We start from the raw sequence: 23,933 nt of genomic DNA on the forward strand, positions 1-23,933 counted from the left end.
ACATCGGATATAGTTGGCCGATCCTTATGATTACATCATAATAAAACCAATTTATTACAATAAAAAATCTAAAAAAAAGTTCCAAGCTTCTATCTTCAAAAATACGAAAGTTGATATTTCTACCAAGAACCATTTACGATCGTTCAGTTATATGGCAGCTATAGGATATAGTCGGCCGATCCTAATGAAATTTGGTAGGTTGGATCAACCAAAAATAGAATCTGTATTAAGTTTCAGCTTTCTATCTTCAAAAACACGAAAGTTGGGTCATTTCCGATCGTTCAGTTATATGGCAGCTATAAGATGATGTCGTAATGGTTTGCCAAAAATAGCTCTCGTGTCAAATTTAAACTCTCTTACTCTAAAAACACCAAAGTTATACCTTTTCCGATCAATCAGTTATATGGCAGCTATAGGATATAGTCGGCCGATCGTAACGAAAGATGGTAGGTCGGATTAACTGACCAGATATATAATCTGAACTAAGTTCCAGCTTTCTATCTTTAAAAACACGAATGTTGGGTCATTTCCGATCGTTCAGTTATATGGCAGCTTTAAAATATAGTCGACCAATCGAGTCCGTCTCGGGTGTGTGCAAAGTTTGAAGTCATTAGCTTAAAAAAGAATAGTATGCTTAGAAACGAACATACAGAGGGATAGTCGGACATGCATTGTATGCGATTTTTAGTTCCTTTTTTTCTTGGAAGCACGTGTTGGCGACGGAAGTGTTTGTACTCTATGCTACATATGTACACGCTATAGTCGGACATGCATTGTATGCGATTTTTAGTTCCTTTTTTTCTTGGAAGCACGTGTTGGCGACGGAAGTGTTTGTACTCTATGCTACATACATATGTACACGCTATGTGTACATAGTTCATACATATATATATTTATTATGAAATACATACATACATATGTATGTGCATATCTTTAATTCGCTATAAGCATATGTATGTTGGTTTGTACATATTGTGTTATAATGAAATCGACCAACACCAACACATATAAGCTTAAAAATATATATTTTTCACATTAATAACATTCATTATTAATATAATTTCTTTCAACCAATTTCTGGCATAGGAAAGTATTATATTTTTCTGTTCTGTTTGGTCTGTTTCATCACACAGTGCTCCAGTGTTGCCATTTTAGCTATTTGCTAGATCTAGCTATTTTAAAACTGCTATAAGATTTTGTGGAATGCTATTAGCTAGAAATCTGGCATTTTTTTAATGATTTGGCTAGATATACATAGGTAAATAGGTAGCGATACCGGAGCAGTCAATACATTCGCACCGTTAGCACACTTAGCACTCAAAATTATGAGATTTCCTTGGTCGAACGCAGTGGTAGAACGCGTATTTAGCCAAGTGCAGATGGTCCAAAAAAGTAAAATGAGAAATAGAATACATTTGAAAACTTTAAATCAGGGGTGCTCAAATTCGTCTTATGGCAGTGCGTTTACTAACACAGACACAAGAAAACGTGTACATATGTAGCGGCGCTTTAGTGTTGGGGCGCAACTGTGCACTGAGAGAAAAAAAAACAGTTTTGAATATTTATTTATTTTTTTTTTTTTTTATATTTGGCTTAAAAAAGATTCAATATTTATATTAATTTTAGTGGTTGATAATTTTAATTGAGCTTCCAGATTATTATTATTTAGTCCCACGAAATAAATCAAAAGCCAAAGCAGACAGAAGAATAAGTTCCAGTGCATGTGCTCGAGGAAAAAACAAAAACAAAATACACTGCGTTCAGCCACTAACCATACAGCATATGTATGTATGCTGTATGGTTAGTGGTTCAGCGAAGCGTGACGACGGATAGAGATGTAATGAAGAAACAAGCAAAATTGTTTTTGTTTCGCATGGTAATCGAAGCCCATATGCACGGTGCTTATGGGCGCACTAGACATAAGCACAGAGCATCTACAAAAACAAAAGTGCACTCAGTGTATAGGCGTTGAGCACCCCTGCTTTAAATGCTATTTTAGCCATAAGGTATGCTACATTAATAACTAAAATTCTAAAATTTATACTAATAAAATGAATGTTTATTTACAGATATTGATTCAAAAGAAGTGGGATGTGTTGCTTCAACTTCACATTACCAACAAAATATTTAAAAATGGTATCAGAATCTAATAAATATAAAGATTCGATCGAGGACGCCATTGACATTGACAAAAATTCTGCATTATTTAAATAAAAACAATTTAAAAATAACTCACAAATAGCAATTTTTTAGCACTTCTATATTTTTTTTTAGCTATTTCTAGCATATTTTTTTAATCAATTTATCTATTTGAGCCCATGAAATTCTGGCAACACTCAAAAGAAGTTAACGAACTTCTGTAGTTACATAGTAGTTGGTCGAGTTAACCACAAAACCGCGTTTGAAATATTTGTAACACCCTAAAAATCTTGATTATTGTTAAAAAAAAAACATTTTTTTAAACTTTTTTGCGCTCTAACTTTTTGCCTAAACCCGTCGTTTTAACCCGATTTTAAAATTTCCCATTTGTTTTACTAGTTTTGGGTTAAACCCATAGTTTTGGTGAGTACCTGATATAAAAATCAATTTGATTATTCTACAACTCAAATTACATAAAAAATGTGTGTAATGCGCTTTCAAATTCCTTAATAATTGCCCAAATAAAATTATCGAGCATGTTTTTTTTTAATATAATAGCTGACTTTAAAAAATTGGACTAACTGTGAGCTGATAGTTAATATTACTAGTACTCGTTAGGTGGAGCCATATGTTTTTAAGATGTTTACATAAAAAAAACAAATATTTACAGTTGTGTAGAATGACTTAATACCATGAAAATGGCCAATATTTCCCTTAGAGGACTGTTCTAAAATACATGAAAAGTTTTTTAGTTTTAAAGCATTTGTAATATAAATTCTAAAAAATTTCGTATAAAGACTCTACAATTTTGGGAAAAAACAAATATTTTGTCAAACGACATGTCGGAATAGAAAATAATTTGTGCAAACACGTGAATGATGGCTAATAATGGAAATAATACCATGATAAATCATCTTTTATATGTTTTTCAGATCAACGAGTTAATATGTACATGGAGCGAACTGATATAAATATATAGCTCGCATATAAATATACAGTTTCTTACGAAACATGTTATATGAGCTTAAGAATTCAATGTTCAAATGGTCCAGTTTCGAAAAAGTTTTTTAAATTTGATATTTAATAATATTGGGATGGTATAACAAAAAATAACAAGTTTCCAAATTAATGAAAAGTTTGCAAGTCTGGATGACAAAAAATAAATTTCAGGAAAATAAGTAAACCTTACGGACTACAATACTACATTGCCAACTTGTGAAGTATACCTGCTGTGTGTGGTAGAAAAATAAACTTGCTGTTTGGGTATGAATATCTGTAGGTATGTATGTATACAACCGATGTAGTAGCACCCTATAATCAAAACAAATGCATTTATGTATGTACATATGTACATATATCGCCACATTTTTTTTTTGCACACGACCCATGGAAATGGAAATTTGATCTCTTCAGCATAAATTCTCTTAATGGAAAAAAATTTACTGTACAAACGAAAATTCATGTATTGCATGTTTATTTTTAGTCGTTCATAGTCACCGGCTAAGAATTGAACTTTTACATATGTATGTACATTCAAGAACAAAAATGTCTCACATTTATTTTTCTTTCTTCTTTTTTTAAACATATGTATACGCATACATACATTCTATATATAAATATCCGTACAAATGTAGTTCAAAATAAAAAATATGCACCAAGAAAACGTATTAGCAAAGTAGGCTCTAATAATTTTTTACATCAAGAAATAACATCAAAAATAAATATATTTTTTAAATCGGTCACGTTTAAATCAAACTCAAAAACGTGAAAAATTACAAACTTATGTACAGGTTATTCAAAAATAAAAATAAAAAAATACATTGTAATATTTAAAAAAAAATGTTTTTTATAATTTTTTTTTATTATATTTATATATAAATGTAACTTTTTATGGAAAAAAAAAACAATCTATACGTTATATTAAGAATTCCGTATATTGAACAAATCATAAGTTTCATTACATACACATAATTGATAAACTTTTTCTTAAAATAGCTGAAATTTTTTTCCGATCAGGTATCTAAAGAAAGACAACTTATGGCAGTAATTTTTTTGTTCAATATGGACCTAATTTCATAAAGTTGTGATAGAATCAATGTATACTATATACTAAGCTCTTTTACATAATTATTTTAGCTGTAATAAAAATCACTTATATTCTTAAGTATTTATGGAGGTCTGCTGGGAATATTGTACATACAACTACTCCACAGGTAACACTTCGAGCGCAGCACGAAATTAAATTTCTACGAAAACCAAGCGAACTCGACGAGCTTTTATCTATTACTGGCTCATCGGAACATTTTTACTCTTGATCGAGAAAATTTGTGGCAACTAGTCGGTGTTTTCAAATGGGCATGCGCAATTGCCTTTGACAACACAAAAAAATATATTTTTGAGGTTGTAGAGGTGCTCTGTGTTTCCATTATTTTTTTTATATTTATATACATATACTAATTTTAAAAGTGTAACAAACTGTTTTTGTACCTTTGTAGGGTTTGTTAAATTTGTCCGGATGATTTCTATATTCATAATCAGGACGACGAGGAAAATATACTTAAAGCGACTTTCTGTTTCTTTTGTTTTATTTTCAAAAGTTGTGATATTGAAAAGAGACATGAATAACTTTGAATCAGATAATTTTTAAAATGTTCAGCAATGATAATTATCACTGTGGACAAAAGTTCACAAGGTGACAAACCGAATTTTCGTTTTTACATTTTTTTTTTTTTAAATACTACTGATAAGCCTAGTCAATTTTATTCGATATATGCGTTATGTATGCATGTACATCCCATCCGATATATGTCTGAATATACAATTTCATTTAACTGAAGGATTATATCCGACGTTGGCTCCGTCGGAAGTTAGGTTTCCTTTCTTGTTATACCCTTGCAGAGGGTATTATAATTTTGTCCAAAAGTGTGCAACGCAGTGAAGGAGACATCTTCGACCCTATAAAGTATATATATTCTTGATCAGGATCACCTCCTGAGTTGATATGAGCATGTCCGTCTGTCCGTCTGTCCGTCTGTCTGTCTGTTTCTACGCGAACTAGTCTCTCAGTTTTAAAGCTATCGTCTTGAAACTTTGCACACACTCTTCTTTCCTTTGCACGCAGTATATAAGTCGGAACGGCCGGGATCGGCCGACTATATCCTATAGCTGCCATATAACTGATTGATCGGAAATGATATAACTTTGGTGTTTTTAGAGTTAGAGAGTTCAAATTTGACATGAGTGCTATTTTTGGCAAAACATTACGACATGCCAAATTTCATAAGGATCGGCCGACTATATCTTATAGCTGCCATATAACTGAACGATCGGAAATGACCCAACTTTCGTGTTTTTGAAGATAGCTGCAAAGCTGGAACTTGGTACACATTCTATTTTTGGTCAGTTAATCCGATCTACCAAATTTCATAAAGATCGGTTGACTATATCTAATAGCTGACATATAACTGTACGATCGGAAATGGTTTTTGGTAGAAATATCAACTTTCGTATTTTTGAAGATAGAAGCTTGGGACTTTTTTTTAGATTTTTTATTGTAATTAATTGGTTTTATTATGATGTAATCATAAGGATCGGCCAACTATATCCGATGTTTGCGATATATATCCGGTTTTAACTGCAAGGGTATATCAACTTCGGCTCCGCCCGAAGTTAGCTTTGCTTTCTTGTTTTTTTTTATATTCTTGTTTTAAATAAATTTGCTTAACCAAATTACATTTCAAGATTAACCATCTATGTATGTATATAGAAAAGAAGATGCAATCATATAAAAAATCTCATGACGAGGTAACATACCGATGATTGGATGATTGTACAAAACTACCAATTTTAAAAATATTCTTAATAAGGCCACATGTCGAGCAAGAATATTTTTTAAAGTGTAAATTTGTATACCTCTTAATAATTTGTTCGTCACCTAAATTAAACTCAGATATTTTTGGCGAGCCATGTTGGTTTGTCACCGGTATTTTACCTCAAAATAATTATTTTAATTTTTTTTTTTTATAAAAATTTTTTTTATTTAATTTTGTCCAAAAGTGTGCAACGCAGTGAAGGAGACATCTCCGACCCTATAAAGTATATATATTCTTGATCAGGATCACCTCCTGAGTTGATATGAGCATGTCCGTCTGTCCGTCGGTCCGTCTGTCCGTCTGTCTGTCTGTTTCTACGCGAACTAGTCTCCCAGTTTTAAAGCTATCGTCTTGAAACTTTGCACACACCCTTCTTTCCTTTGCACGCAGTATATAAGTCGGAACGGCCGGGATCGGCCGACTATATCCTATAGCTGCCATATAACTGATTGATCGGAAATGGTATAACTTTGGTGTTTTTAGAGTTAGAGAGTTCAAATTTGACATGAGAGTTACTTTTGGCAAAATAATACGACATGCCAAATTTCATAAGGATCGGCCGACTATATCCCATAGCTGCCATATAACTGAACGATCGGAAATAACCCAACTTTCGTGTTTTTGAAGATAGAAATCTTAAACTTCGTACAAATACTACTTTTGGTCAGATAATCAGACCTACCAAATTTCATAAGGATCGGCCGACTATATCCTATAGCTGCCATACAACTGACCGATCGGAATTGACCCAACTTTTGTGTTTTTGAATATAGAAAGCTGGAACTTGGTACAGATTATATTTTTGGTCAGTTAATCCGACCTACCAAATTTTATAACGACCGGCTTATCTTATAGCTGCCATATAATTGAACGATCGGAAATGGTTTTTGGTAGAAATACCAACTCTGGTATTTTGGAAATAGAAATTTGGGGTTTTTTTTAGATTCTATATAATAATAACTTGAGTTATATTATCATATTCTCATAAGGATCGGCCAACTATATACGATGTTTGCGATATATATCCGGTTTTACCTGCAAGGGTATATTAACTTCGGCTCCGCCCGAAGTTAGCTTTCCTTTCTTGTTTATATGATAAAATATACAAATGTAGCTGCTATAGAAAATATTGAGAAAATGTGTTATTTTTTGAGATAATGGCACGAGATATAAAAAAATATTTTTGCGTGGTGTGTTTTAAGATAAATTTTGGCCTGCTCAACAAACCACGAAGAAATTCGAAAGAAAACCTGAATTCGGGCGGAACCGTTGTAGATGTAAATTGCAGTTAAATGGCCATAAATAGTGTATGATATAAACGGTTTATGTATCCAGTCACAAATATCATATAAAGTAACAGACATGTGGGAGTCAGGAAAATTATTATGTTTGATAAAACAAGAAAAAAAATTGCCAAAAATAGATCTCGATAGCTTTAAAACTGAGACCCTAGTTTGCGTAGAAACAGACAGGAGGTGATCCTGATCAAGAATATATATACTTTATAGCAGTGGTCGGCACGGCCCTATCCCGAGGGCATGGTAAATTTCTCTGCCCGAGCTCTGCCACACACACACAGTATAAATGTGTGAAACGTCATGCTAACAGACTATAAAAATCTATACCTCCTGTAAAAATTGTCCGATTGAGCTGAATTTTAATTTGAGGGTAGGGATAGGCATTGGAATAGTTTGGCATCAAAACGTGTTCACAAAAACTTTTGTGGAATTGCTCTAAATCGGACCAATCCTATAGCTTTATCTCTTATAGTCTGTGGATCTATGCGTAAATAGTGCTAGGGCTGTTAGTGCTGATCAAAAATGTAAATACTTTATGGGGTCAGATGAGACTTTCTATATGTTAAAACACATTTACAATATACCGCTGTAAAGTGTACACTGTAAAGTGTAAAGTGTAAAGTGTAAGTAGCACTATTATGTTGATAACCTTTGCTCTTCGATTATCACTCCTTGTCAGCATGGCTTTATTAAGCGTCGCTCCACCACCACAAACTTATTGGAGTTGACATCCTTTGTCATAGATGGCTTTTGTAAGGGATATCAAACCGATGTAATTTACACAGACTTCAGCAAAGCATTTGATTCAGTTAATCACTCACTCTTGTTGAGTAAACTGAATATGCTGGGTTTTCCTAAAGACCTCTTAACGTGGATCTCCAGCTACCTAGATGGAAGGACACAAAGAGTTTTATATAAAAATATTCAGTCCCGTCTGGTCCGTGCTACATCCGGCGTCCCTCAAGGATGACGTCCCTCAAGGCCAAGATGACTGGCCCGTTATTATTTACGCTTTTTATAAACGACTTGCCCCCTGCTTTAACGAACTCTTTAGTTCTTGCAGATGATGTAAAGGCAAAACATTACGACATGCCAAATTTCATAAGGATCGGCCGACTATATCTTATAGCTGCCATATAACTGAACGATCGGAAATGACCCAACTTTCGTGTTTTTGAAGATAGCTGCAAAGCTGGAACTTGGTACACATTCTATTTTTGGTCAGTTAATCCGATCTACCAAATTTCATAAAGATCGGTTGACTATATCTAATAGCTGACATATAACTGTACGATCGGAAATGGTTTTTGGTAGAAATATCAACTTTCGTATTTTTGAAGATAGAAGCTTGGGACTTTTTTTTAGATTTTTTATTGTAATTAATTGGTTTTATTATGATGTAATCATAAGGATCGGCCAACTATATCCGATGTTTGCGATATATATCCGGTTTTAACTGCAAGGGTATATCAACTTCGGCTCCGCCCGAAGTTAGCTTTGCTTTCTTGTTTTTTTTTATATTCTTGTTTTAAATAAATTTGCTTAACCAAATTACATTTCAAGATTAACCATCTATGTATGTATATAGAAAAGAAGATGCAATCATATAAAAAATCTCATGACGAGGTAACATACCGATGATTGGATGATTGTACAAAACTACCAATTTTAAAAATATTCTTAATAAGGCCACATGTCGAGCAAGAATATTTTTTAAAGTGTAAATTTGTATACCTCTTAATAATTTGTTCGTCACCTAAATTAAACTCAGATATTTTTGGCGAGCCATGTTGGTTTGTCACCGGTATTTTACCTCAAAATAATTATTTTAATTTTTTTTTTTTATAAAAATTTTTTTTATTTAATTTTGTCCAAAAGTGTGCAACGCAGTGAAGGAGACATCTCCGACCCTATAAAGTATATATATTCTTGATCAGGATCACCTCCTGAGTTGATATGAGCATGTCCGTCTGTCCGTCGGTCCGTCTGTCCGTCTGTCTGTCTGTTTCTACGCGAACTAGTCTCCCAGTTTTAAAGCTATCGTCTTGAAACTTTGCACACACCCTTCTTTCCTTTGCACGCAGTATATAAGTCGGAACGGCCGGGATCGGCCGACTATATCCTATAGCTGCCATATAACTGATTGATCGGAAATGGTATAACTTTGGTGTTTTTAGAGTTAGAGAGTTCAAATTTGACATGAGAGTTACTTTTGGCAAAATAATACGACATGCCAAATTTCATAAGGATCGGCCGACTATATCCCATAGCTGCCATATAACTGAACGATCGGAAATAACCCAACTTTCGTGTTTTTGAAGATAGAAATCTTAAACTTCGTACAAATACTACTTTTGGTCAGATAATCAGACCTACCAAATTTCATAAGGATCGGCCGACTATATCCTATAGCTGCCATACAACTGACCGATCGGAATTGACCCAACTTTTGTGTTTTTGAATATAGAAAGCTGGAACTTGGTACAGATTATATTTTTGGTCAGTTAATCCGACCTACCAAATTTTATAACGACCGGCTTATCTTATAGCTGCCATATAATTGAACGATCGGAAATGGTTTTTGGTAGAAATACCAACTCTGGTATTTTGGAAATAGAAATTTGGGGTTTTTTTTAGATTCTATATAATAATAACTTGAGTTATATTATCATATTCTCATAAGGATCGGCCAACTATATACGATGTTTGCGATATATATCCGGTTTTACCTGCAAGGGTATATTAACTTCGGCTCCGCCCGAAGTTAGCTTTCCTTTCTTGTTTATATGATAAAATATACAAATGTAGCTGCTATAGAAAATATTGAGAAAATGTGTTATTTTTTGAGATAATGGCACGAGATATAAAAAAATATTTTTGCGTGGTGTGTTTTAAGATAAATTTTGGCCTGCTCAACAAACCACGAAGAAATTCGAAAGAAAACCTGAATTCGGGCGGAACCGTTGTAGATGTAAATTGCAGTTAAATGGCCATAAATAGTGTATGATATAAACGGTTTATGTATCCAGTCACAAATATCATATAAAGTAACAGACATGTGGGAGTCAGGAAAATTATTATGTTTGATAAAACAAGAAAAAAAATTGCCAAAAATAGATCTCGATAGCTTTAAAACTGAGACCCTAGTTTGCGTAGAAACAGACAGGAGGTGATCCTGATCAAGAATATATATACTTTATAGCAGTGGTCGGCACGGCCCTATCCCGAGGGCATGGTAAATTTCTCTGCCCGAGCTCTGCCACACACACACAGTATAAATGTGTGAAACGTCATGCTAACAGACTATAAAAATCTATACCTCCTGTAAAAATTGTCCGATTGAGCTGAATTTTAATTTGAGGGTAGGGATAGGCATTGGAATAGTTTGGCATCAAAACGTGTTCACAAAAACTTTTGTGGAATTGCTCTAAATCGGACCAATCCTATAGCTTTATCTCTTATAGTCTGTGGATCTATGCGTAAATAGTGCTAGGGCTGTTAGTGCTGATCAAAAATGTAAATACTTTATGGGGTCAGATGAGACTTTCTATATGTTAAAACACATTTACAATATACCGCTGTAAAGTGTACACTGTAAAGTGTAAAGTGTAAAGTGTAAGTAGCACTATTATGTTGATAACCTTTGCTCTTCGATTATCACTCCTTGTCAGCATGGCTTTATTAAGCGTCGCTCCACCACCACAAACTTATTGGAGTTGACATCCTTTGTCATAGATGGCTTTTGTAAGGGATATCAAACCGATGTAATTTACACAGACTTCAGCAAAGCATTTGATTCAGTTAATCACTCACTCTTGTTGAGTAAACTGAATATGCTGGGTTTTCCTAAAGACCTCTTAACGTGGATCTCCAGCTACCTAGATGGAAGGACACAAAGAGTTTTATATAAAAATATTCAGTCCCGTCTGGTCCGTGCTACATCCGGCGTCCCTCAAGGATGACGTCCCTCAAGGCCAAGATGACTGGCCCGTTATTATTTACGCTTTTTATAAACGACTTGCCCCCTGCTTTAACGAACTCTTTAGTTCTTGCAGATGATGTAAAGCTTTGTCTTCAGTACAAGTCCATCTCTGCCCAATGCAGTCTTCAGTCTGACCTTGATAACTTTCAAAAATGGTGTTTAGCTAATGATCTAATACTTAATGGATCTAAATGCAAACATATGTCTTTTTATCGTTCTTGCCCTCTGCAAGCTGCCTATTCTATTAATGGGATTGCCTTAGAAAAATTAACCCAGGTTAATGATCTCGGCATCCTATTAGACATCAAACTTAAATTTGCCGACCATATTTCCTTAATAGTTAATAAGGCTAAAGGAGTCCTTGGTTTTATCAAAATGTGGTCAAAAGAATTTAATGACCCCTATATAACCAAAACACTATTCATTTCTTTGGTTCGTCCTATACTGGAGTACGGTTCATGTGTCTGGAGTCCCCAATATGGAGTACATCAGGACCGCATAGAATCCGTACAAAATAATTTCCTAACTTTTTCACTTAGAGGTCTAAACTGGGATGCAAATCTTTTTATTTTAGGGTATTATGTTCGAACTACAATGGTCTCTACTCTATTACATCTCTTTCCTGTACCTCTAACTTAAAATATAGAATTTTAAATTTCCTTACTAACTCCTCTTAGCTTAATAATTAACAAATAACTTAATATATTCTAACAAATCGTTTCTTGAGCGCCCCTCGGTCGTCTGGGCCTCTAAGCTTTATGATGAATACAGGAATGCTAGCTGATGCTCTTATTGATGCACAAGCCATTTCCAAATTCTGAAAGACCGGTAAAAAATAAAAAATATTGACCAGGAGAGCTTTGATTTTGCGAGCGAAATAAGTAAGTGAAGTAAAGCTCATTACATCGAATTCAATTATTTTAATTGCAGTAATTGCTAACAATTAGAAGCTACCAAATTAAGTGAGTTTCGTCAAATAAGTCTTTTTTTAGTTTTAATTAATATTTTTTGTTCAGATATGTCAACTTTTGCATATTTGAGCGATGTGGAGCGGGCGTATTGGGACACTTCATTTTTTTAAATAAAATTGTAAATGATTTTTATTTTTTTTTGTTTTTATTTTATTTGTAAATATAGAGAAGAAATGCATTGAAAACAGATAAAACTTTTTTATTTTCTGATCCTTTCCACGAAAATTGATATTGTTATGTTAGCTATGGATGGACGAGCAATGGACGACAATGGAGCAATGGACGACAGTTTGAAAATTTGGCGCAGCTCAAGAAGGATTTGGTTGAAGAATAGGCCAAAATCGAAGAAAAACATTGCAGGATTTGGCTAATTTAATGTCTAAACGCTTGGCTGAAGTAATTTCAAAGCACGGAGGCAATACCCACTGTTAGGTAAGAAAATAAATTTTTTTTCTACAATTATAAATTTTTTAAAAATTATTTTCTTTACAGTGTCCCAATAATTATTTCTAAGGGAGCTAACGTAACAATATCAATTTATCGTGGAAAGGATCAGTAAAATAAAAAAGTTTTATCTGTTTTCAATGCATTTCTTCTCTATATTTACAAATAAAATAAAAACAAAAAAAATTAAAAATCATTTACAATTTTATTTTAAAAAAATAAAGTGTCCCAATATTTATTTCGACCAGGTATTTTTGCCGTTTGATTTTAACTTATTTAATTGAGATCATAAAGGAAGCTGTTTTTGTTCATAAATAACAACATATTAACTATATTTGGTTTGAGAGAACTCCTGCGCTCACTAATGACTTGGTCAGCTTGCTGAAGATCCTCTCGGACGCCGTGGAAGATGCTGGAACGCAAAAGTGTTGTTTTGCAATGCTTTTAAAAGCTTCCATGAAATATGGGCACATATATAAAAAATATCCATTAGATTTAAAAGGATATATTGTACAATTTCAAACCTTGTAGAACTCTAGGGGCATGACTTTCTCCGTGGAATTTGGAGCCTCAAAATATTGCCTTAGAGCTATAATAGCGTCTGTCCTGGCTGACTTAGATTCAACTGCGACTTTTTGCTGTAGGAACGTAAATTTCTTCTTTTCCGGTTCTGGATTTGGTGGTGTTGGCGGATTGTGCTGTGTTTTGGACAATGTGTTGTACAATTCATTCTCTAAAGCGTTAGCAACTTAGTCTGCATTTGACTGAGAGAGAAAACCATCTTTTTTTACCTTGAACCCAGAATAGTTGCCACTCTTGGTACTGTTTTAACTTCATAATGGGCGAAACGCTCTGGCATACGAGCCGTTAGATAATCGAAAATTGATTTTCCCTCTGTAGTCTTAATTTTTGGCTTGATATTAACCATCTTTTTGTTTAATTCACATATGAAAGGAATTAATATCGATATTGAACCCTTAATTTCTTGTGAAATAGACCGAGTAGCGTGCTCAAAAGGCTCCAAGATGTTAGCAAAGTCTTCCAAAAAATACAAAATAAAGCTGAGAACGGCTTTGGGGCTTTTGGTGCGATCAGAAGCAATGTTGAAATATGCTCGTTTGTGGCTAATATGCGCTGCACAATGTAGAGAGTAGGGTGACCATATAGCTGAAGTGGAAAATACGGGCACCACCGTTTTCTCGTTTCTCCCAGCAGTGTTCTTTTTCAAATATGTATGAAACTGTTGACAGGAATATTTTGAAATTGAATTGAACCAAGATTATACTTTTCAAGTTTTCGAAAACAAAATTGTTCCGTTCGTCGCTCCATTGAATATTAACAAGTGAAAAAACGCAATCGCAATTTGCGTTGTGACAGGGAATCGCAAAGAAATATTGAGCAATTTTGAGTATTTCAGAACATGATTCAAGACAACTGTTAGCAGAAAGAAAATCACAGACTTTTTCATTGCTACTTTTTTTGAAAAAATCATCTCTTGCTTCTTTTTCTTGCTTTTCTTTTTCATTCAAAAATTTTTTTAAATTTACAAACTGGTCGAAAAATTTTGAATCATCAATTTGAATATTTTTGGATGCGAGAAATGCAACAGATTCATACCTCAAATCTTTTCCTGGCTTGAAATTTAACCACTAGAAATCTTCCAAATGACTCAATGACTGGCTCCATTTCAGCAAATAATCACAAGATCTTTCATACACTACAAGCATGGATTCTGTAAAGTTTTGACACTCAGTTTCTTTACCTTCATTTGTTAGCTTTTGCATTTTCTGCTTGACTGCGAATGGTATAAATTTCGAATTGAGTCTTTCAGTCAAAGTCTTCGATACTTCGTCAATGATTTGCAAAACTTCTAGAACAGAATTGTCTTCGCGTTCGATGCTTTTGATTCTATTGTGAAAGACATTCATAAGTGAACTTATAAACAGCAATTGCAATTCCGCAAAATCATCTTTGAAAAAACTCTCTAAAATAATTGGCGGATGGTCAGTGGATAAAAAAAATGATTTCAGAGCTGGAAAAATTTGTAAAATTCGATCAACGCTTGGCTTGAGGGTTAGCCATCGTGTTTTGCTGTGAGATAGCACTTTCCTGTACTCCACATCAACGAAATCGCAAAAATCCTTCAATTGATTTGTCCGAACAGTGTAAATCGAGAAGTGATTGAAAATTTTCATTACAATACATTCAATGTTGAAAGAACCGAACCGATCTATACCATGGTGAGCTGAATTGTTCATGACATGGCCTGAACACCCTATGCCAATGATATTTTGGTTTCACGCCTTAAATATGTCAATACGTTTTCTCCTTCTTTGCCATTCAGCCCACCAATGTTTGTATTGATATTATCGCCTCCGTATGCGACCAGTTTCTCAATAAAAATATGTTTATCCAAATCACATTTTATCATGTTAGCAATAGTTTGAGCTTTTTCATCAAACTTTTCTTTGACATTTAACAATTTGACAACTATCCCTCCTTCAGCAGGATCAAAATATTGGACTATCAATGGGAACATTTTCATATTACCATGATTACTCGAATCAGTGCCTATACTAAAGAAAGGTGTCTTTTTCAAATCTTGCACTACCATTTCATTAGAATGAACAGATAGAACCTGATTTACAATAGCTTCGGTTTTTGTACGTCCGCAAGAAACATTTTTTCCTGCATGAGAATCGCCAAAGAGTGAGCGAATTAGTTGACTTGCAGTTGATGAGTTGATCTGTAGCTTTGATGATATTTTATGGTGTGGAATGCCAAAGTTCCTTCAGCCGCCCAAACTGCATGTGATAAGTGAAGTCCAAAATGGAACGCGAAGTAGATGCATCTTGCACTTTTTTTGAATGTTTTGGTGTAGCGAGGTGCTTTTCCAGATCACGTGTTCCTACAATTTCACAAGAGCAATCAGGCGATATTTCATGATTTAATTTTACAAGGATGAATAGCATAAGGTAACCTAGGTAGCACTTTTCTTGTTAGTTCTGAGCAATTAAATGGGAATTTTTGGCTTGCAATCTTCGCACTTTGTTACAAACTTTTTTTTACATAGAAAATATTTTGAAAAATTAAAAAAAAATCATTTTTGTTGTCAGTGACAATACATGTTATTTTTTGAATTTTATAAGAAATTAGTAATTTATGCATACATATATATTCCATTTTATAGGTTCATTAAAAATATTCTGATTGTATAAGTGCAACGCAATCTTTATTTTGAAAAAATTTTATAATTTCTGCCAAATTTTCAATGCAAACAATTTGCAGGAATGTGTGCTACCAGGCTCAGGGAATGTAAAACTTCGACAGCCAAAAAGCAAAAAAAAAACAAAAAAAAACATTATGCCGTTTTAATTGTCACAAGCTTGTTGGCTCTCTCGGGTGTCAGGTTAGATTTTGCTTTACCGAATTTCGCGTTGAAAACATTCACACCATTCGATTACTTGAAACCTGATCTTCCAGGATCTGCAACAACAAAGAGAGCTTTACAATAAAGCTCTCAACTAATCTAATCGTAATTAGCGTTTATAAAACATTCAGAATACTTACGAGTTGGTTGTTTTGTTACAGATTGACTGATTGAGAATAAAAAAGTCAGCTGTTACAGAAATACAAAAAACAACGCTATAAGCAATGTATGTACGCGACAGTATGCATACATAGCCAACCGAATAACCAGACGCAATCGTCCCATATTTCTAGGGAATTTTACCGTATAACGCGTGCTAAACTGATTGCGCGTCCTCTACGTCAACTGCGAGCGCGGGCGCTTTCGAATGTTTAAGTCTAGAAACTCATTTCGGAAAAATTGCAGGTGCAATCTGTTTTTTCGTCAAAAACGCGAAAAATACGGACATTTTACAAAAAAATACGGACTAACGGACACAGAGCTGAATATACGCACATGTCCGTATTAATACGGACGCCTGGTCACCCTAGTAGAGAGCAGAGTTCCAGCGGGTGGGAACCTCTTAGATCAAGCTATATGATTTTTTAGAAAAACCTTGGGTCTGCTTTAGAGTTGTTGGTTTTTGAAAAAATATCGTATTGATGATATTTGCTGTGAAAAAAATATCAATCGATAATATTCAGAAATATCACAAAAAAAAATCGATATATCGAGTATTTTCGATATTTTTTATAGTCAGCTAAATTTGAAAAAAGGTTATTTTTAAATTTAAAAAAAGGTTTTAATATGTGTTTTCATCCGCCATGAACTGCAAATAAGACATATTTTTTTATTTAAAAAGTGAATTGAAAAAACAACAAATATTTATACCCACTCTCAAGCAACTTTTATTTAAGTTCTTTGAAATAAAAAATAACAAAATTATTAAGGACATTGTATTCAAATTTTTTTATAAAAAAAACTTAATACAAAAAAAAAAGTTTCATGGAATTCATGGAATATGTACTTAATAATGCTAATTACTTAATTCTCTTATTTAATGCTCTTAATTACTCTTAATTACAAAATAAATCTTTCTTCAATGATTTAAAAAAAACTCTTTCGGTTATATGCTGGTCTGTCATTCGACTACGGGAGTCACAGACAATACATTTAATGGCAGAAGCCAACCGTTCAGATGGAACCGAACTTCCAGGCGTGATAAGAAAACTTAAAGCAACCTTCGCTAGCATCGGCATCGTTGAAATTTGTGAGTTCCAGAATTCCAACGGATTTGTCTCCCAACTACAAAATGGCATACTCAAGTAAACCTGCACTTCCTTTCTTTCGCAACTAATATCGGAGAACACCAACTCAAAAATATTATTATCGACTATTTTTGTCCAAAAAATATCACGATAATAATATTTTTTTAAGAGAAAATATATCGATATATCGATATTTTGATATATTTCCGACATCCCTAGTCTGCTTAAACTTCTCATAAGCAATCGTGCTGCTTTTAAGGGGGGACATCTGAGTAGAGTTTTGAAAAAATCGAAAATTTTTTTTTTCGCTTAAAAAATTTTTTTGGGTCTTAAAAATAACATATCAAAAGATAGAGTCCGGCCGAAGTGTCTAAGTGTCGAAATTTTCCATTCTGCGGCGATGCCTCACAGGTATATCCCACAGTACTTAAAACTTTAAACGCGTTTTTCTCGAAACCACTTTTTTTTAATTGGGCGAACACCTAACTCGAATAACTCTCAACCTATCGATCTAAAATTTTGACAGTATACTCAGAATACCTATGTCTATCGACACACGTAGGATTTTTTTTTTATTTTGCTTACTTTTTTTTTTATCAACAATTTTGTGACGTTTTTTGTTAGTGAAAATTGAAAATTTTGTTCAATCACTTGCCATTTTGGAAAAAATCAATATATCGAAAAAATCCTACGTGTGTCGATAGCCGTTGAGATAAAGAAACTAACCAAACTTGATTTTTTGTTCTAGATCAAAAATTAAGGGCGTTAGGTGTTCGGCCATGGACCCCCTTTAAAAAAATAGGGCCTACGAATAAGGGTTGCAGGGCCGCCATTTTGTTTTCGATTTATTAAAAAAAAATTTTGTTGTGTAGTTTAAATATAATATCATAAAACTCCATTTACAAATTTTCGATTAGCTGTTTTGATTTGGCCAAAAAAAATTCGAGAAAAACCGTTTTTTTTTGGCCTGTTACTCAGATGTCCCCCCTTAAATAAAGCCACTGTACGCTTACATTTTGTTATGGAAGGAGACACCATAGGGTGCTTCAGCACTTCCTGGACCAGCAGGTTAATAGTATGTGCGAAGCATGGCAAGTGCTTTAACTCTGAATTTCGACAAGCATTTACCATGCTCGCGTCATTATCAGTGACAGTAGTTGTCACTTTGCTATATAAACCCCAATCTGTTTATACTATTTTTAAGGAAGCCGCTATTGTATCGGCTGAATGGCTTGTTGGAGTTATCAACTTATCCGTTAACTTAAACGGCCGATTGTAGATCAAATGTTGGTGAAATGAAGTGAACAGTCACTGTTATATACCTGGACTGTTATACCTGTTACCTGTTATATGACTTGGAGTTTTACCCTTAAGGCCTCGTACTCGCTTTTAAGGGTAACGTTACACATACATATGTGTTTTGCTTGGCAGATGTTTCCAGAAAACAATCGTATTAAAAATATTTTTGGCAACATCGGTAACATCCATGCTACATCGATGTTTTTTCCACCTCTATTAAAAGGGGCAAAGCTCTGGAAAGATTGGTACCATCCGGATCACATACAAAATAAGTAGAAGTATACACAAGTATATACAAGTCAAATAGCCGACTTAACGAACTGCTAACAGGGTTAATTTTACCTAGGGACATGTCAAACATGCCCACGGCGAAGTTTTGGTGCGCGATAAGTAATAAAGATGGTGAGTTATCCACATTATACCACTTGAATTCTGGGATATTAAAGTCACCCAGAGCTACAATCTGGTCACGATCGGTCATAAGATTAAAACGGATTGAATAGCGGACAAATGATGCCAGTAAGTGGGCGGTTCAAACAAAGGCGGAATATATAAGCAGATAATATATAAGGATTTATCGGAAAAAATGATTCTAAGTCACCAAACTCTTGTAATTTTACCTCTTCAAAAGCAAGAAGCAAGGGAGTCTACCGAAATGAAGATTCCACCCCCCCTTCGCCGAGGTCGATCACGTCTAAAAGTGGGGTACTTACTTGGGGTACAAACTTCGGAGCTAAAGATCTCCGGCTTTAACCAAGTTTCTGTAAAGGCTATAATAGGTAAATGTTAGTGACAATATTTATTTTTTGAATTAGTTCGAATTGAATAAGATGAGATGGAAAATTTTACCCGCCGATTTGATTCATATATGCGTGCAAGGGAAAGAAGGATGGATGCAAAGCTTGAAGTAGATAGCTTCAAAGCGGAGAAGACAGACAGCTTAACTACAACAGGTTTAGGATTTTGTTCCTAACCATAATATATTATATACTAAGAATCGGCCCATTCACACGTATCTTTAAATATGACAAACATGTTCTTTTAGGAGGAATGGCATAAAAAACACTTAAAATATCTCCACCTTCCTACGGATACGCCAAACAACCCACCCGATGCGGATTTTGTGTTAATTAACCAACTTGTAACATACAAACTAACTTGTATGTTAATTAACTAGCTGCGGCAAGCGCAGCGTAACGTTCTGGGTTCGCCCAGTTGCGGAGCATAGGAATCTTCATTCGAAGTGAATAGCTTGAAGTGAATGGATAACTATACGAACTACCGAACGGAGCGGACGTGCTTTGTCCGAGGTCCGGGAAAACTGCACCATAATACAGCTAATCAAAAAAATGGGGTAACCCTGTATAAGCGAAAAGACGCTGAACTACAATTTACTAAAAGCGACAAGCTTTTTATAACAGTTGTGATGTGCTAAACCATAACTAGTGCATTGTTCAAAAGAAAAAGTAAGAGCCACGCAATGAACTCATTGAGCAACGATCAAAAGAATGAGCGTAGAAGTTCAGTGAACCAAAGAAACGGCTTCTACTCTTACTTTTCAACCCGCGATACCGAAGTGGAAAAATCGGCGATTATAAGCAACCCGGCTTTACTGACCGCTGAAACCCAAAGGGCACGGTCTTGCTCACCCACTCTGCTCACTCCGACTCCCGCGTCATGGAAAACCTCTGCAACTCAAAGTACCGCGACGTCAACGACAACAGCGAGTACAAAAACAACAACCTCGGAAAGTGCCAAAGCGGCAACGGCCACATAGACTGGAATGGATCGCTACATCCAAATTAAGCGCAAGCTTAGCCCGCAGAGTAATCCGGCAGGCAATAAAACAAAAATTAACCGTGTCCTGAATATCGATAAAGAACCAGACAGATCCACTACTAACAGATTTGCCCTACTGGCGGAGGTTGAGGAAAACCAACCAGCCCAAGACACCGCAAAAAAACCCCAACCCCCTTCAATCTATATTAGGGAAAAAAGCTCGAGTGCCCTGGTCAACAAAATTGCGTCGTTGATCGGGAACGGTGACAACTTTCATGTTGTTCCGCTTATCAAAGGGAACATCCGTGAAACAAAGGTGCAAACCAAGACTGAAGAGCACTTCCGAATCGTGTCCAAATATCTGGACACTGTACAGAAAAACTATTACACGTACCAGCTGAAAATCAGTAAAGGCCTACAAGTGGTAGTAAAGGGAATAGAACCTGATGTTACCGCCGAGGAAATAAAAACCGCTCTTAAAGAAAAGGGCTTCGCCGCCTAGAATGTTATTAACATTAAAATAAAGATAAACAGCCACAACCCCTCTTCAAGGTCGAGCTCGAGCCAGAAAGCAGGTCGCTGAAGAAGAACGAAGTCCACCCAATCTACAACCTGCAATATCTTTTGCATCGGAAAATCACTGTTGAAGAGCCACATAAACGCAACGGTCCAGTGCAATGCACTAACTGTCAAGAGTATGGACACACAAGGTCTTACTGCACACTTCGGGCTGTCTGTGTAGTCTGCGGGGACGCCCACAAGTCCGCTTGCTGCACTACAAACAAGGACAGTACCGTGAAGAAATGTGGAAATTGCGGAGGCAGCCATACAGCAAACTATAGAGGATGTATGGTGTATAAGGAGTTAAAGAGTCGCATGCGTCAAGCGACCGCAACGCGCAACCAAAACCCACAGAATGCGTACATTGCGTCAAAAATTACGCCAGACGTCTTCTTCGCCAAAGCTGCGAGATCCTCATTCGGTCCACTAAACACCACCAACGGATTCTCCTACGCCGATGCTCTACGATCTGGAAGGGAAATTCCAACTAAACCTAACTCTTAAAGCGCTCAACAGGCCCCAGAACAGCCAGACAGCAAAACGGAAACTATGATGCTTACCCTCCAACAAAGTATGATGGAGCTTATGTCATTCATGAAAACGACCATGCAAACGCTTGTTCAAAACCAGAACACGGTAATACAGCTGCTCGTAGCACAACAGTCTAAATAATCTATGCAGGCGCTACGAATATCAATGGTATCAAACGCCAATGGTGTCTCACGGCATAAACTAGAATTGTCACAATTCTTGACCGAAAACCATATTGACGTTATGCTACTGGTGGAAACGCATCTTACAAGCAAATACAACTTTCATATAAGAGGCTACACAATCTACCGCACAGATCATCCAAATGGGAAAGCCCACGGCGGAACTGGAGTTCTAATCAGAGAACGCATTCAACACCACTTTCACAAAAGGTTTGTGTTAATTGATTTGTTATTTATTGAAGTTGGCGAAAATTTGAAATTGTAGTTTATATAGTGTAGAATTGTATTTGTAGTTGTTAGTCTCTAAATTTACTCTAAGATAGCTTAGGGCGGAGCGGGAGCGAAAGCTCATATTCGCTCTGGTGCAAATTCGCCCCGCTTCGCCGCAATAGATAAGTTAGGCTTAAGATTAGAGAAAAAAAATAATCGAATTTATAAGGTTGAAGAGGCAAGACCATTTATTTTGTTTTCGTTTTCGCCCATTTTTTTAAATATTAAGCAGCCACCTTTTTTTTTGTTATTTGAAGTGTGGGATAAACTAATCTCGTTATACATTTTGGCGCCCCCGGGTGGACAATAGTGCAAAATATTTAATAAATAAACAAACATAAACAAAGTGACAGTGACACGGTGTTATTACACACAAAAAAGAACCAATTTAAAGAGCTGCTCGCGACGCGTCCGGGAAGTGCAAAATAAAAAACGAAATTCACCGCGTCGTGAAACCGCCTCAAGCCTCCAGGATCATCACCGCAGGATCATCGCCACTCATCGAAGACCATCTTTTTCCATGCCGTGCACCTGAATCGACTGCAACAGGAAAGTGGCAGCGGGATTAAAGGATCCCAAGGCAAAACCCCAGGTATTTGTGCAAAAAATTGAAAGTTGAGAAAAGACGAATTAAATCTTCGTCTTGTGCTGGAATATTGCACCCTCCTTTCAATTCTTGGCGCATACGTACTTGAAATTAGTAGAGCTTAAAAATTTGAATAGTTTAGTTAAAATTATTAACAAACTGCCTGGCTATAATTGACAAAAAACATAAATACATATCCACATCACTGTTGCCCCCCCCTTTACCCCTCGTTCGTTTTCGCCAAACAAAATGTATGTATGTATATGCATTAGTTTGGCGCATTTTATTTTACCGGAACGCCAAGTGACGCGCTACCCTATGATTGTGGGGTATACACCTTTTTCGGTGTCATTGGCAACCTAATATTTTTTTGGATACTCAGTGCCTCGACTATCAACATTATTCGACTATCAATTAATTATTTCATCTTTTTCGCCATATTAATTAATTATTTTTCGTTTTCGCTAGATATTAAATTAAATATCGTTTTTCGTTCGTTTTCGTTTTTTGAATTTAATTTATTAATTAAATAATTAAAATAAAAAATTTTTTATATTAGTCAAAAATTTTTATTTTTACAAATTAACAAATAAATTAAAAAAATTTTATTTTAAAATAAAAAACACATAATTTTAAATTTTTTATCGTTGTCTGTTTATTAAAAAATAAAGTTATTTAAAATTGGAAAGTAATAAACAGAAACTAAAATCCACGACTCTTGATGAATTAAGAACAAGATTAAATGTCAGGGTAAAAAGCATTCGCCGGTTAGAGGAACGTTTGGAAGCTGGGTCAGTTCCTTTAGTGAAGACCGAGCTAGAGTGCAGGCTTCAGGTTTTAAATGAGACAATAGTTAAGGCAAACGAGTTGCAAGACCAGATCGAGCAATTAGATGAGGAAGATGAATTTGGAGCCGAGTTGGAAGAATTAGAGATAACAACTAAGGCAAGGGGCAAGGGATGTCATTATTAAATGCCTTCACGTTAGCTGAAGAGTCCCCACCAGCTACTGCAATTTCTGCAGCCCCAACTCGAGCTCGACTTCCCAGTTTGGCATTGCCAAAATTCAGTGGAAACTATTCGGAGTTTAAAAATTTCATGAGTCTCTTTGAGACATTAGTAGACAAGGATGTGGACCGAGTCACCGAGAGTAATTATGACAAAGCTATTGCTAGTCTAAAAAGAGTTTACGATAACGAATGTCTCATCTTTGCGAACCAAATAAGCAAATTATTCAGCCTTCCGAAAGTTTTCCAGCCGTCTGCGTCGTCGTTGAGAGGTCTCATCGACACAGTGTCATCGATCTGTGGGTCACTATTATTCATAGGAGATGACACTAAAAT

General features: G+C 35.2%; 1 protein-coding gene and 1 long non-coding RNA gene across 18 annotated transcripts in view; one reads left to right on the plus strand and one right to left on the minus strand.

Annotated features, from left to right (window-relative positions):
• Nucleotides 1-4,448, minus strand: part of bt (projectin protein bent) — a 101,825-nt gene extending 97,377 nt beyond the window's left edge. For 13 of the 14 annotated variants that reach the window (XM_043213359.2, XM_043213364.2, XM_043213356.2 and 10 more), the window contains exon 1: nt 4,340-4,447. The gene's annotated coding sequence lies outside the window, so the exon portion shown is untranslated. Of the gene's footprint in view, nt 1-4,339 lie in introns of all 14 variants that reach the window. The other variant, XM_070282444.1, reaches the window with a different exon arrangement.
• LOC122322063 (uncharacterized) overlaps nt 1-12,940 on the plus strand; it is a 35,295-nt gene extending 22,355 nt beyond the window's left edge. For 2 of the 4 annotated variants that reach the window (XR_011443529.1, XR_011443528.1), the window contains exons 3-6: nt 2,070-2,562; nt 3,072-3,414; nt 12,506-12,694; nt 12,755-12,937. This is a non-coding gene — a long non-coding RNA (uncharacterized lncRNA). Of the gene's footprint in view, nt 1-2,069; nt 2,563-3,071; nt 3,415-12,505; nt 12,695-12,754 lie in introns of all 4 variants that reach the window. The other 2 variants (XR_006246415.2, XR_011443530.1) reach the window with 2 other exon arrangements.
• Nucleotides 12,941-23,933: the final 10,993 nt, after the last annotated feature.

This window comes from Drosophila bipectinata, chromosome 4, assembly GCF_030179905.1.
Source record: "Drosophila bipectinata strain 14024-0381.07 chromosome 4, DbipHiC1v2, whole genome shotgun sequence".
Taxonomy (NCBI): Eukaryota; Metazoa; Arthropoda; class Insecta; order Diptera; family Drosophilidae; genus Drosophila; species Drosophila bipectinata.